The following is a 15,203-nucleotide window of genomic DNA, read 5'->3' on the forward strand; positions in this document are numbered from 1 at the left end:
TCTTTTCACTATTGAATTGCTTTTCTGTCTTTAAAAAAATGGGCATAATTCAGTGGTTCTATATTTTAGGATCTCAATTCTGTTCCATTGATCTATGTATTCATCCTTCTGTCAATACCACAACCCCTTAATTAATATAGCTGCGGGGGGTGGGGCTCTAACTGAAAAGGAAACAAAGTTGCTAAGCCTTCCCTCTACAAGGCCTCTAAGCCTTGCTCGAGTTTGCTGCACTTCCACATCTCAGTGACTCAGCGTTTCCAACAAGCTAAGATGGCCCCCGGGGGAGGTACCTAGCCTGACAGGAGACCTCCGTACTGATGAATAGTATGTGTCCTCGGCTGTGATTGGCCCTTGAGGGCGTGCCCGGCTGGTGTCCTGCCTTACCTTTCAGCTGGTTGGCTCGGTTCCCTTGTGCCCTGGACAGCCCTCCTTCTGTGTCTATAAAAGCTCTTCCCCTCCCAATAAAGTCGAGAACCCACCTGTGCCCTGGGCGTTGACTGATCTCCCGGCTCTGGTGTGGTTCCTTTACCACCAACACTCATCATTCCGCTCGGCCCCTGAGCTCCCCAGGCTGGCCCTGAGGAGCTCTTATCAGACCTGCTGCCCCGTGATGAGCAGCATATAGCAATATAGCAAGTCTGAATATTGGGTAAAGTGATTCCTTCTAGGATCTTGGCTTGTGCTTGGCCCATTCATGGGCCTTTGTGGCCATTTGGGGAGTGAACCAATAGATGGAATGGAAGATCTCTCTCTCTCTCTCTCTCTCTCTCTCTCTCTTTCTCTCTCTCTCTCCCCCCTCCCTATTTTTTTTCCTCTCTCTCTCTCTCTCTCCCCAACCCCCAGCCCTTTCAGGGTTCAAGTCCTTGCTCCACTTCAAATCCAACTTTCTAAGGGACAGAGGTAATTGGGTCCCTGCCAATCACATGGGAAAACTTGATTGAGTTCATGAGTCCCAGATTTGGTCTGGCCCAGCCCCAGCTACTGTTTGTTTACTGGTGAGTAAACCAGTAGATCGAAGATATTGCTCGCTCCCCAAATTTATATATCTCTCTTTCAAATAAAATGGAAGTAAATTAAAAATAAAGCAATAATGAAAAATAAAATAAAACAATGCACAAACTTTAGCATCTTTAGACCTTAGTTTAAGAGGTAATAGGATATTAGTGATGATATAATGTGTCTTTTGTTAAATGCGAAAATGCTGGTCCACTCAGATAGAAATAACCTTTGATAACACATGCTATCAGGCCAGCGCCGAGGCTCAATAGGATAATCCTCCGCCTTGCGGCGCCGGCACACCGGGTTCTAGTCCCGGTCGGGGCACCGGATTCTGTCCCGGTTGCCCCTCTTCCAGGCCAGCTCTCTGCTGTGGCCAGGGAGTGCAGTGGAGGATGGCCCAAGTGCTTGGGCCCTGCACCCCATGGGAGACCAGGAGAAGCACCTGGCTCCTGCCATCGGATCAGCGCGGTGCACCAGCCGCAGTGCGCCAGCCGCGGCGGCCATTGGAGGGTGAACCAATGGCAAAAGGAAGACCTTTCTCTCTGTCTCTCTCTCTCACTGTCCACTCTGCCTGTAAAAAAAAAAAAAAAAAAAAAAAAAAAAAAAAGACATGCTATGTAAATAACATATTTTTAAAAAAATATTTTAGGTAGAATATCTTGGCTTTTTATGTCATGTGTCTTCCTACTGTCATGTCTTAGATTAGCTCCCTAATTTAATCAATAAAATAAGGTTTTGTTGGGAGTTACTTAAACTGCTCTTCAAGATGAAATAATGTACAGTTAATGTAGAAGTATTTATAGACGAAAGGGCTTCAAAAAGTTCATGGAAATGGATAACATGAAAATACTGTGTGAATTTCCAAAAAATTACACTAATAAAACATTTTTAATTGTATTTTCTATGACAATTTTTGGCTACTCTTGTATATCATGACCCAATTACATATGGAGCTATCCTTAAATAAGTATTTTGCTCCCCAATCAACTAAAGAAAACTCAGCTAACAAAAATGTCCATTTTCTGAATTTTTTTCCTAAGCTTTGGTGTTCTCTTTCTATTTTCCTAGCAAGGACTCTACTACTATTTGCCAAAAATTCTTTAGGTAAGAATCTTTGTCATTTTTTAATCCCAACATGAGAAAATTTGTTCCCTTTCTTCCCACATTGGAAGTGATTCCATCTGTTTTCAGGTCTACATGCCATCTTTGATCAGCTAATTCTAGGGCGACAGATAAAAGCTGTGCTCAGTAGTGACCCTAACTTATTGGTGCCAGGACAAATCAAACTTTCCACTAAGAAGAAAATAGACTCCATAACTCTACCATCTGAGGGCACTTCAAAACATTTATGAAAACATAGTATTAGAAGAGAAGTTTACTCTGGTGAAGCAGTAATTTTGAAATCTATACTTTTTTTCATGATAGGGATTTTTCAAGAACTTTTGAAGACCCCTCATATATTATTTTGCACCTTCTTTAAGTGCTTGAATTGGGAGGATTCGTTCTTTGAAGTGTTTATATCTGCCATCATATAAACATCCTATAGGCTTTAAACATATACTCTTGACCACTTGGACAATTTTATTTTATTTTATTCTATTCTTTTAAAAATATTTCCTTATTCCCCCATGGGAGAATTAAATACATTTGCATGTATGAGTTTATATCATTCCAACTTCTATTGTTAATCAATCCCATTTTTATGATGTGCCTCCCAAGATAAATGATGTTTCTCAAGGGGTTCAGGATATGAAACAGAAATTACAAAAGGGTACTGCAGCATGACAGGTCTCAGAATGGATTTCATTCCCATTACAGTTTTCACCAAAGATGAAATTCTTGTTTCTACCCACTGAGGGTTTGACGTTGGCCCCATACCTTGTCTCACCCACGTTTCCCAATGTGATCTTTTGCTTCTCTCTATTCTTTAGTGTTATGCTGGACTTTAGAAAAATCTTTGAAAGGTTTCAGAGAACAAAACCGTGCCTTGTGTCCTAGCACCAACTCATGCATAGTTCCCTATATTGTACTTTTTTCTCAAGCAGGAAAAATGATTTCTGATTCTTTTAAAAGCTTTTTATTTATTTTCATTTTATCTGATCGGCAGAGAGATGGAGAGAGAAAGAACTCTTCCATCCACTGGTGTACTCCCCAGATGTATACAACAGCTGAGGAGCCTGGAATCCCATAAAGTTCTACCAAGTGGATGGCAGAGATACACATACTTGAGCCGTTATCTGCTGCCTCCAAAGGGGTGCACTGAGGATCAGAAGTGGAGTACCTGGCACTCAAACCAGGCTCAGGCACCTCAAATTGTGATTTAACTATTGCACCACATGCTTTCCATAGAATTCTGCCTTTTTAAGCTTTATTTTATTTATTTGAAAAGTGTAGTGGCAGAGGGAGATGGAGGGGAGGGGGGACCTTCCATCCATCTGCTGGTTCACTCCCCAAATGGCCAGGACTGGTTCAGACTGAAGCTAGGAGCCCAGAACTCCATCTGGGTCTCCCCTGTGGATGGCACGGTCCCACTTCTTGGGCCACCATCCACTGCTTTCCCAATCATGTTAGCAGGGAGCTGGGTCAGAAGCAGAGCAGGACTCTCATTGGCATTCTAACACGGGAAGCAGGAGTCACTAGCAGCAACCTACCTGCTGCACTACAATGTTGGCCTCAGGAATTCTGATTCGTGAAGTGCTGATATATGGATCTATTGTTTCCTGAGATGAGCGAGGGCCGAAAGGCACACAATCCTCACTAAATTATGGCAGTATGGTCCTTGTCATCTCTTGTTTACTAAACCCATAAATAGATGGTGTGTCTGAAAGAATGCCTGAGTCTGTGGAACAGGTCAAAATTGCACCCACCTACATCCCATAAAGCCCATCTCTGCGTATTACGTGGGCTCCTGTGTGGTGAGGAGGTGACCTTCCAAAGAGCACACCTGGAGTTCTGTGTAATCTGCGAGAGTTGCTGCTCCAGATACAAAGTAATTTCCACACAACACTATCAGGACCTTGCAAAGAAAATTGTATATAATTTATTCATCACTTTTTCTTCTCCATGTCTTTCTTCTTCACAATGCCATCACTTTACTTGTTTATGTAAGGATAAGGGCTTTTTCAGTTTTTATAAGCTATGTGTAAATGAGCTAGGGCTAGCGGAGCCTTTCCCCCAATTTCTGTCCAGGTTGTTCTTTGCCTTCCAATCACCCATCCTATTCAAGATAGCTCATACATGGCCGGCGCTGCGGCTCAATAGGCTAATCCTCTGCTTGCGGTGCCGGCACCACGGGTTCTAGTCCCGGTTGGAGCGCCAGATTCTGTCCCAGTTGCTCCTCTTCCAGTCCAGCTCTCTGCTGTGGCCTGGGAAGGCAGTGGAAGATGGCCCAAGTCCTTGGGCCCTGCATCTGTATGGGAGACCAGGAGGAAGCACCTGGCTCCTGGCTTCGGGTCAGCACAGCACCAGCCGTAGCAGCCATTTGGGGGATGAACCAATGGAAGGAAGACCTTTCTCTCTGTCTCTCTCTGTCACTGCCTAACTCTGCCTGTCAAAAAAAAAAAAAAAAAAAAAGAAAAAAGATAGCTCATACAATAGATATCTCCAGAACATTCCATACCACATTATAGAATGCACACTATCTTCAACAGTACAGGGAACATTCCCTAGGATAGATCATAGATCATATGCTAGGTCACAAAATAAGTCTCAACCAATTTTTAAAATATGAAATGATTTCCTTTTCTAACCACAGTGCAATAAAACCGGAAAACAGTAACAAGAAAAACTGTGGAAACTATGAATAAATGGAAATCAGACTTACTTCTGAGCAACCAATGAACCAAGGATGCTGTATTTGAAATCCTCATGTTTTTTTCTTTCAAACCTTTTAGTAATATAGGGAGAGTCTTTCCCTAGTCCCTGTTCCCTTGAGGGTTTTCCTTTGCCTGTATCACTGGGAATAACTCAGCAATGTGGAAGAAAAGGAGCTTGCCTCTGCTATTTAGAAGCCAAGTTCACTTCTCTGATATTTGGCTCCGTCACCTGCAGTCCAGTCCAATCTAACTATCATGAGAACCACACAGAAGAGGTAGAGTGAAGTCTTAGAAGCAATCAGTGTTGGAAACCACATGACATCCTGCTTTTGGTAGATGGATACTCCACCTGGCCTGCAGCGACTTCTAAAACATAATTACTCTAAGCTGCACTAACAGTATCATAAAAGTACATGTAATTCCTACTTCTGCTAATATTTAAAATACCCTATATGCTTGTATATTTGTTTTGGCATTTGTAACTGTTTTGTCCACCAAAGAAGTTGGTCAAAAGTAGTCATTTGTTTTACCTGACTTCAGTATTTGCCAATACCTTTTTGAGGACAAAGTTTCAGTGTACCTCACAAGACTTGCTGTTGCTAAGAGAGAAAAAAAATAACACTGCTTGTGAATTCTCAGTCTTCTCTATGAAATTTAAATTAAAATTATTTTATTTCAGACTCTTTTTCTATATATAGTTAGAAGTAGATTTGTGATTGGCAGGAAAGAAGGAAAAGGAGAACAAAGAAGGTGAAAGAGACAGCAAGTGTTCTTATTACCAAATCATTTCAAGAGTTTTTGATTGACACCTCGGGTATAGAACTTTAAGATCAAATATAGGTAAAGGAATGTCAATGAAGAATGGGCCACTATGTATCGCCTTACCGAGGGCAGGAGCATGAAGAGATGCACTAAAGTGATTAATCTCCAAAACAGTATCAAAAGCATAGGTGCTAAGCTAGGATTCCTAAAATTCTAAGGATTAAAACTATCCTATCATGCAATAGCATTCATTTCATTAGTGCACCCATTTGGTTAAAAGTTAAAGGAAGAAACTTAAACTTGCTTAGAGAAAGAGGGGAATCACAAATTCCTATGTGCATGAAGGATGTCTGATAGTGGGGAAGACTGGAACCAGGGGCTCAGGACCACCACCAGCTTCCCTCACTTGGTTGCTCATGGACAACATTCTCTCTTTGGAAACCAGCTTCAGTAGGTGATCATTATATGTTCCAAAGAAGAATCTGTTAGAGCCACACTATCAGGACTTCTCTTGTACATCCAATGGTAAATAAAAGCTCCAAATAAATATAAAAATAGCCTCAGTATGCTTCCATGGTACTCTAGAATATGGTGAAAAATTCCTCTGATGCTTAATTTTATGAGTCTACTTCATGGGGCCACAGGATGCCCGGGTAGTTGGTTAAGCATTATTCTGGCATGATTGTGGGATTATATGGAGTCAGCTGACGTGGTTACAAAGGCTGAGAAGGCGCACAGTGTGCAGTGTGCACTCGGGTGACCCAGGGGAGCTGGGGGCATAGCTCAGTCCTAGTCTGAGAACCCAAGAACCAGGAGTCTGATGTACAAGGCCAGAGAAGATGGATGTTTCAGCTCAATAAAAGAACGAATCTGCCCTCCTCTTCACCTCTTTGTTCTGCTCCAGTCCACAAGGGACTGGAAGATGCCAGCCCACATTACTAAGTATGATCTTCTTAACTTGTTCTACTGAATCAAATACTAATCTCTCTCAGGCTCCCAGAAATGCCCTCATAGACACACAGAAACAATGCTTTATCAGCCACTGGGCCATCGCTTTGCCTAGTCAAGCTGACAGGTAGAATTAATCATACAGATGCAAATAAATTAGGTGTGTGTAAGCATATGTTTGAGCATATGTATGTATGTGGGTGCATGTACACATGAAAGTATCTTAAAAAGTTCATGGAAATTGAGATTAAATCAAGCTTTTTCTAGTGCAAAGATTTTTGAAATCCATGCCTAGTTGTTTTTGGTAATATTAATTTTCCAGGTACTTTTTCTTTTTTGTTCTTAAGATTTATTTATTTGAAAGGTAGGGCTACAGAGAGGCAGAGACAGAAGCAGAAAGAGAGAGGGGTCTTCCATCTGCTGGTTCACTCCCTAAATGGCCACAAAGGCCAGAGCTAAGCCAATCTGAAACAAGGAACCAGGAGCTTCTTCTGGGTCTCCCACGTGAGTGCAGGGGCCCAAGCACTTGGGCCATCTTCTGCTCCTCTCCCAGGCACATTATCAGGGAGCTGGATTGGAAGTGGAGCAGCTGGGACTTGAACCAATGCCCACATGAGATGCTGGCACTGTAAGCAGCAGCTTTACCCACTACACCACAGCTCTAGCCCCTCCGTGAACTTTTTCAAGACCCCATACATACCCACAGCCACACACCCACATCCAACCATAAATACACAGAGAGGTAGGCATATGTAGGATGTAGGAGATGTACAAAAGGATATATACACATGTTCAGTTTCTTAGGAGAACCCAGACTAATACAGTGACACATGTATTAAATATTATTTATGAAAAAATAAAAAAAAATTTCTGCTGGTTCCCCCTACCAATTTCCTTCTGAAAATAATGAGAGAAATTCACTTTTATACAGGGCACAAAACAAAAGTGGGCATTTATAAAGTGCTTATATTTTTGGCTTACATGTATTATATCATTTAATCTTACAATAACCTTATAAAATAAAAAATAATATTTATACTTTAGAGTCGAGAAAATTACATTAAGAGATTCAGTAGATTTTCCCAAGCCAAACTGCTAGTAGATGGTGGAACTAGGATAAGTAATTGATGTCCTATATAGAAAGTAGGAGATTGGGGATGGCGCCATGGCTCACTTGGTTAATCCTCTGCCTGTGGCGCTGGCATCCTATATGGGTGCCGGGTTCTGGTCCCGGTTGCTCCTCTTCCAGTCCAGCTCTCTGCTGTGGCCTGGGAGGGCAGTGGAGGATGGCCCAAGTGCTTGGGCCCCTGCACCCGCATGGGAGACCAGTAAGAAGCACCTGGCTTCTGGCTTCGGATCCACGCAGTGCCGGTCATAGTGGCCATTTGGGGAGTGAACCAACGGAAGGAAGATGTTTCTCTATGTCTCTCTCTCTCTCACTGTCTATAACTCTACCTGTCAAAAAAAAGTAGGAGATTAAGATTTGGAGTTGTGGCTTAGTGGGCAAAGTTGCCATTTGTGATGCCAGCCTCCCACATAGGCACAGGTTCATGTCCCAGCTGCTCCACTTATGATACAGTTTCTTGCTAATGGTTTGGGAAATGCAGCGAAGATGACTCCAGTGCTTGGGACCCTGCCGCCCACATGGGAGACCTGGATGAAGCTCCTGGCTCCTGGCCTTGGCCTGGCCCAGCATTGGCCGCTGGTACCATCTGGGGAGTGAATCAGAAGATGCAAGATCTCTCTCTCTCTCTCTCTCTCCCTCCCTCTCCCCCCCTTCTCTCTCTCTCTCTCTGTAACTCTTTCAAAAACAAATAAATCTTTAAAAAAGACAGTAATAGATGTTAAATGCCATACATAGGAAGCATTCATATTCACTCAATATTTCCATTAGAAGCTGATTCATATCTTCTTCCTTAAACGTCTGTTCTCTCTTTTGTTCTAGAATGTTGACCTTAATAAGATGAAGAAATAGGTAAGACATGCTCAAAATAGATATTAAACATTCAACACTATTTCCAGCTCTTCTTTAAAAAAAAAAAAAGCAGGCAAGCAAGGAAGCGGGGTTGGCACTGTGACTTAGCAGGTTAAGTTCCCACTTGTGATACTGGTGTCCCATATGGACACCACATTCATGGCCAGCTGCTCCACTTCCAATCCAGCTCCCTGCTGATGACCTGGGGGAAAAATAGCAACAGATGATCCAAGTCCTTGGGCCACTGCACCCACATGGGAGACCCAGAAGAAGCTCCTGGCTCCTGGCTTTGGCCTGGCCCAGCTCTTGCTATCACAGACGTTTGGGGCATGAAACAGCCAAGGAAAACTCTCTCTCTCTCTCTCCCCTTCCCTCTCTATAACTCTGACTTTCAAATAAATAAATAAATCTTTTTTAAAAAAAAACAAGCAAGTAAGTGGGGGAAAAAGCACAACAGTGAATAAAGAAAGACAATAAAGACATTCGAGTGTCCCCGTTGCTAGCATAGATGTGATACTGAATCATAAAACGCAAAGGGAGTTTCCACAGTACAATTTGTATCTTTCACACACCAAGAGAATAATCCACTAAGAAATCTGAGTTTTCCACTTGTCAGTCACTGTACAGCAGAAACAAAGTGATCTCTATCTCCCAGCCCTAAACATGTCTCTCCCAAGGGTTTAGCATGGGTACTGGTTAGGTACAAAGTTATAGAACAAAGCTAAGGAATGGGATTATTTTAACCACGATGAGCTAGGTAGCAGAAAATATTTTTTTACTGACTGTTCTCTAAAATGCCTATAATTCAGTATATTATAGTGGAAAAATATTTTCTGTTGATTTGCTCTTTAGGTATTAAAAATGAATATAACACCTAAAATATTATATTCATATTCAGCATTGCTGTGATAATATAACTAAAAGACATTACCAAAGTGAAGATTTTTCGCATCAATTCTTTATTATTCTTTTCTCTGCTATGTCAAAACATTTTGTCATGCAAAGTTCTTTCCCTTGTGAATAAACATAGTTTTTTTTCCCCCATAGCTTCTCAGAAAAGAAATTTCAATTAATAAAACATCAGCCTTCCAACTGCAAATGAAGTAATTCAAGCTGATGTCACCAGCAGAGCGCGGGTATCATGGGACCAGGGCTACAAGATTTAACAACCTGCTGTAATTAGAAGTGTATCGTGCAGGAAATTACCTAGAACGTGCTCAGGAGCTGGCGACTACCTATGCTGTCACCAGCACAAATGAAAATTTAACACCTATTTAATAGCTTGTGCAAGCAGCTGTAGGCAGCATTATTCAACATTCACAGAAATGAATCACATACTGTTATTCAATCTAGAATGCTTCCTTTTCTTCTTATTGTGCATGGTTTTATGATTTAATGGACTTCTAAGTATTTTGAATTTCTTAAGCAAACTGGTTTAATGTATTCCTGAGTATTTTGAAACAAGCTTGAGTGAAGGTTGAAGACGTCAATGTTTACACACACCGTGGGTGTCTGTGTGCAGGAATTTTGGAATGGTTTTTCTGACGCTTTCACTTTATGCTATCACCTCTTCTTGTAAGCCAGGCCTATATTAATAACCTCTTGAGCGCTCATTCTCTGACAATGGTTTTCATAAACTTCAAACATTGAGAAGTCATAGGTAATGCAAACCAAATAAAAGTCTGTAAAGTAATTTCACATAGGTCTCCTCTTCATTAAGATTTATATCCTGTGGACCACTTTATATGTAGATCTTTCACTTGTGCTTCGAAAAGAACATTTTTTGTGGACAGAAGCAGTGACAGCAAAATTAAGCCACTTCAGAGGGCACTTAAAAAGCTGCTCAAGGACCTGTGTGGTCAGGCCTGGGTGTGCATCCGTGCACACCTGTGCTGCATTCTCCCTTGTGAGAGCCCTGGTAGAGAATAACAGAGCTGAGCAGTAGTCAAGGCTGGACACAGATTTACCCAGGAACTATGGTAACAGGGAAGAGACTTGGTTTGGATTCCACATAAGGCATGGGGAAGAACTATGGTAAGAGGGAAGAGACTTGGTTTGGATTCCACATAAGGCATGGGGAAGAGGGGTTTTAGATCCAAGGGGTTGGGTATCGGGAGTCGGTGGATGGAAAATGACAGAGGAAACCTCGTGGGAAAGGGGTGATTCTGGATACACACACCGAACAGTGTTCTTGCCGCCCAAGGCAGGCCAGGGCAGTCAGGCAGCAGTGGGCGGTCAGATTACAAGGATCCGTACACAAGCCTGGGTCAGAGCCCAGCGAAGAAGTGGACTCAGAGGAGGCTGACATTTGGTCCAGGAGAGTCCTTGACAGTGGACAAGGAAGGGTGAGAAGCGCTTAAAGCAGGGGAGGAAGCTTCCCCCACATTCTACAAGTGATGCAAATGATGAGTCTAAAGAAGTTTGAACTTGGGCCTGTTGCTAAGGCAACAGGGCAGGCTGATGGAAAAGCATGGATATTCTGACTGACAGGAAGAACTCAGAACTCCAAGTAACAAGCAGGCAGCCAAACAAAATAATCAGAGATCCTGAATTTGTCTGGCTTGTTTAATCAGTCTTCGAAGCAGCAGCTATCTAACGTCCCTAGCACAGTACATTGTAAAAAATCTTACCAACATTCAGTCATAAGACATGTAGTCAACCAATAATTTCTTCTAATGAAGAAAACTTTGTTTGAAAGCAAAGTATCAACAGCGCATCTGAGCCATTCCCAGGAATTTTCAGTAACCCGAGCAACTGCTTAGAAAATGCATCTGGAATGGAAAAAGCTAAAACTAGTAATGGCAATTCCAAGATGTGGGTGTCTTTAAACTATGGCTTAGCTTCTAAGTTATTTCTGAAGTATGTTTCTCAGAGTCCGGAACAGATGGCACTGTTAGGGAATCTTCAAACTTTCTGCTCACTTTGTTTCCATTTTCTAAATCAGAAAAGTAATTGGTAAGAAATCTGCGTCTCAACTGTTTTTTGTTTGTTTGTTTGTTTGTTTTTGACAGACAGAGTGGACAGTGAGAGAGAGAGAGGCAGAGAGAAAGGTCTTCCTTCCATTGATTCACCCCCTAAGTGGCTGCCATGGCTGGCGCACTGCGCTGATCCGAAGCCAGGAGCCAGGTGCTTCCTCCTGGTCTCCCATGTGGGTGCAGGGCCCAAGCACTTGGGCCATCCTCCACTGCACTCCTGAGCCCCAGCAGAGAGCTGGACTGGAAGAGGAACAACTGGGACAGAACCGGCGCCCCAACCGGGACTAGAACCCGGAGTACCGGCGCCGCAAGAGGAAGGATTAGCCTAGTGAGCCACGGCGCTGGTTGAACTGCTTTTTAGCAAATTAATTAAACAATCCTAAGTTCCAATAGAGAACAGAAGACATTTTCAAGGAGTATCAAGCATTGCATATATGCTTCTTAGAGTGACAACTCAGAAGAATGAAATGGGTATGTCTGTGGAATGATTTCTAAAGGTAAAAAAATCGGAGAGATATGACACTTAATACAGAAGCTCCGATAAAAGTCAGTATCCATTATCAAGATTGTATGAGTGAAAATGTAAACATTAGCTACACACCTAACTGGAAAAACCTAAAATAGCAATAAAGTTGTTCTTCAAAGTTGTTTAAATGCTAATACTGCCATTTACTAATAAAATTAATCAAAGTGGATTATCTACATTACAAAAATGTTTAGTTGTTTTCACAAGGGATTTTCTGATTTGTTATCTTTTGTATAAGTGAATATTTGTTTCCAGATAACCCAAGTAATGCAAGTACTAAAAGCATTGAAACATCCAAGTTGGGACGTCACCATCAGTTAAACACAATGAAAAGCACAGGGCATAAAGTATTTTACTGTGCCAGTGAGTGAAGCAAAATGATTCCTTAGGCATAAAAAGAATCATTTAATGTCCCTTTACTGAATACAAGCACAGCAAATAGCATGTCTGAGGTCAATATAGAAATAAATACCAAAAATCTCTGAAATTTTTTTACCCCTTGACCCAAAGCTCACCTTCTCCACATTTCTCCTAAGGAAATACCAGGCAGAAGTACATGCAAATAAGTCTTCCAAGAGCTTCATGACAGGGCTGTTTAGAAACAATATAATATTAAGTTTCCTAGAACAGGGAAGTAATTAATTAAAGCATACCCACAGCATGCAATTGCAGAAACCACTGAAGACGATAATGTAGATCACGCTGATACAGACAAAGGCACTTCAGAGCTTTGTGGAAATTGGAGTCAAAGATAACTGTACTTTATTTTATTTTATTTTTTGAGCACTACACACACGTGGGGGTCATGAACACAGAAGCTCATGAAACATGCATGTCATGAAAAACGCTTGGATTTAAAACTTCTTTTGCACCAAAATAAACTTATGTACCTATTCCATTTTCCCACACATCTTTTGAAGTATGTTAAATACAATTTTCCTGGGAAGATGGAAGTCAGAAAGGACAGCAGCCTGTGTAACTATATGTAAAATATAGTATCCACAAATATGAGTCTACTCATCAAACATGTGCCAATATAGGAATCAGATTTGAAGACTGGTTTTGTGACATTCAGCTAGTTTATTTGAGCTTTATATGTTTTTTGCTAATTTCTACATAATAATTTCATAAAAGCATTTTTATTCTTTTAGATGTGAGTAACAGTCTTTGTGGGATGGTTTAAGTAGCATCACTGACCTGCGCTATTAGTTTATTTGTTCCAGTTATTTCTTTTAAAAGATAATGTTCTGGTTTCTAGCTTCTTAAAGTCGCATCACAATGCTGTTCCCCATGTCTTAATTCTGTATTTGACAAGGGAAAATATTTGCATTTCCATGTGAATGATTCCTATTGTATTTAAACTTGCTATAACATAAAATTCTAAATTATATACTAAGCTAATAAAATTTACTTATGGTAATGAAGGTAATTGAGAAAATGTTTCTCAGGGTCCACATTGTGGTAATGCGTGGCAAGCTGCCACAGTTTGTGCCCCTGCTGCTCCACTTCCCATCCAGCTCCATGCTGATGGCTTGGGAGAAGCAGTGGAATATGGCCCAAGTCTGCCACTCATGTGGGAGACCCGGTTGAAGTTCCTGGCTCCTGGCTTCAGCCTGGCCCAGCTCTGGCATTGCAGAGATTGGGGAAGTGAACCAGCAGATGAAAGACCTGCATATGTCTTTCCTCTCATTGTAACTCTGCCTTTCAAATAAATCAATTAAGAAAATGTTTCTTTCTGGTACTTGAATCTGCAGTTATTTTATGAGCATTGTAGCAAAGCAGTTTCCTATTCATATTAATTACAGACTCTCTGGCTGTTAACTTTGCACATGAATGAATAAAAATATCAGAAAGAAAAAATTCTAGGGAGCAAAGAACTAAACTAATAAATACACCAATATGTCTTAGGCCATATTTTTGCCTACCAGTACACAGTACATCTCCTTTATTAATTTTTAAAGTTCTTGTTTTCAGCCTGTGAACCAAGTCAATTATATAACATGTTTCAAAGCACAAAGTTCTGGAACAAAACAACTTAATGTTTACAATTATGGAAATACCCTAACTGAAAGACACAGAATTGCTTCTCATGAATATTATGCAACCACATTAAGTGAGAGTGACAAATCAAAGGTCCGGGGTCGAAGATAAAGCCTCTGCAACCCACTCTTTGCCTCGGCATGACCCTTGGAGATGAGTCCATCAAACAGCCTGCATGGACGTGTCCACCATCACCCTGATGCTCATCCCACTGGACACACGAGGAGGAGCATTCTGCTAGCCTTCATCTCATGTCCACTGAAGGGAGGTGTGGATTTTTGTCTCATCTATGGTTTACCAACTTACGTAGTTTGGTCAAGAGTCAGTCATAGAGGGAGCTGGCGCAGCAGCTCAATAGGCTAATCCTCTGCCTGCGGCGCCGGCATACTGGGTTCTAGTCCCGGTCGGGGCGCCGGATTCTGTCCCGGTTGCCCCTCTTCCAGGCCAGCTCTCTGCTGTGGCCAGGGAGTGCAGTGGAGGATGGCCCAAGTACTTGGGCCCTGCACCTGCATGGGAGACCAGGCTCCTGGCTCCTGGCTCCTGGCTTCAGATCAGTGCGGTGTGCCAGCCATAGCGGCCACTGGAGGGTGAACCAACGGTAAAGGAAGACCTTTCTCTCTGTCTCTCTCTCACTGTCCACTCTGCCTATCAAAAAAAAAAAGTGTCATAGAGGGCACCTCTCCATCCAATAAAGGCAGTTTGGAAGGCACAGTTACCTGCAAGAGATCACTCTCTCTTGTCTCCCCTCCTGTCCACGAGCCCCAGACATGCATTTTCCCAGCACCCCCAGCAGTGTTCGTATAGCACAGTGGTTTGGTTTAGAATCCTAGGGAGAGAAGTGGTGGTCACGGTTGGGCCTGTTGTCCAGTCATTGCACATGGAGATTCTTCCAAGCGTGTATGTGTGCATCACCTTCTGTTCAGTCCTGGGAACCGTATTTTTTCATATTCTTTATTGTTAGTGTGCTGTCCCAGAGTGATACTGCATCTCTCACTTTCAGAAGGAAAGCAGTGATACCAAATCATGTCTTATCAGCAGCTCTTGTACTGGAACAAATAAGGCCTCTCATCTCTACAGACACCCCCAAAATGATGTAATTAACGTGGTCCCACCATTACCTAGGAGGCTGCCTCATTTGTCGGGTCACCCAGGGAACCTGACTT

This window comes from Oryctolagus cuniculus, chromosome 20 (assembly GCF_051225735.1).
Source record: "Oryctolagus cuniculus isolate XC-2025 breed Fujian yellow rabbit chromosome 20, ASM5122573v1, whole genome shotgun sequence".
NCBI classification, from domain to species: Eukaryota; Metazoa; Chordata; class Mammalia; order Lagomorpha; family Leporidae; genus Oryctolagus; species Oryctolagus cuniculus.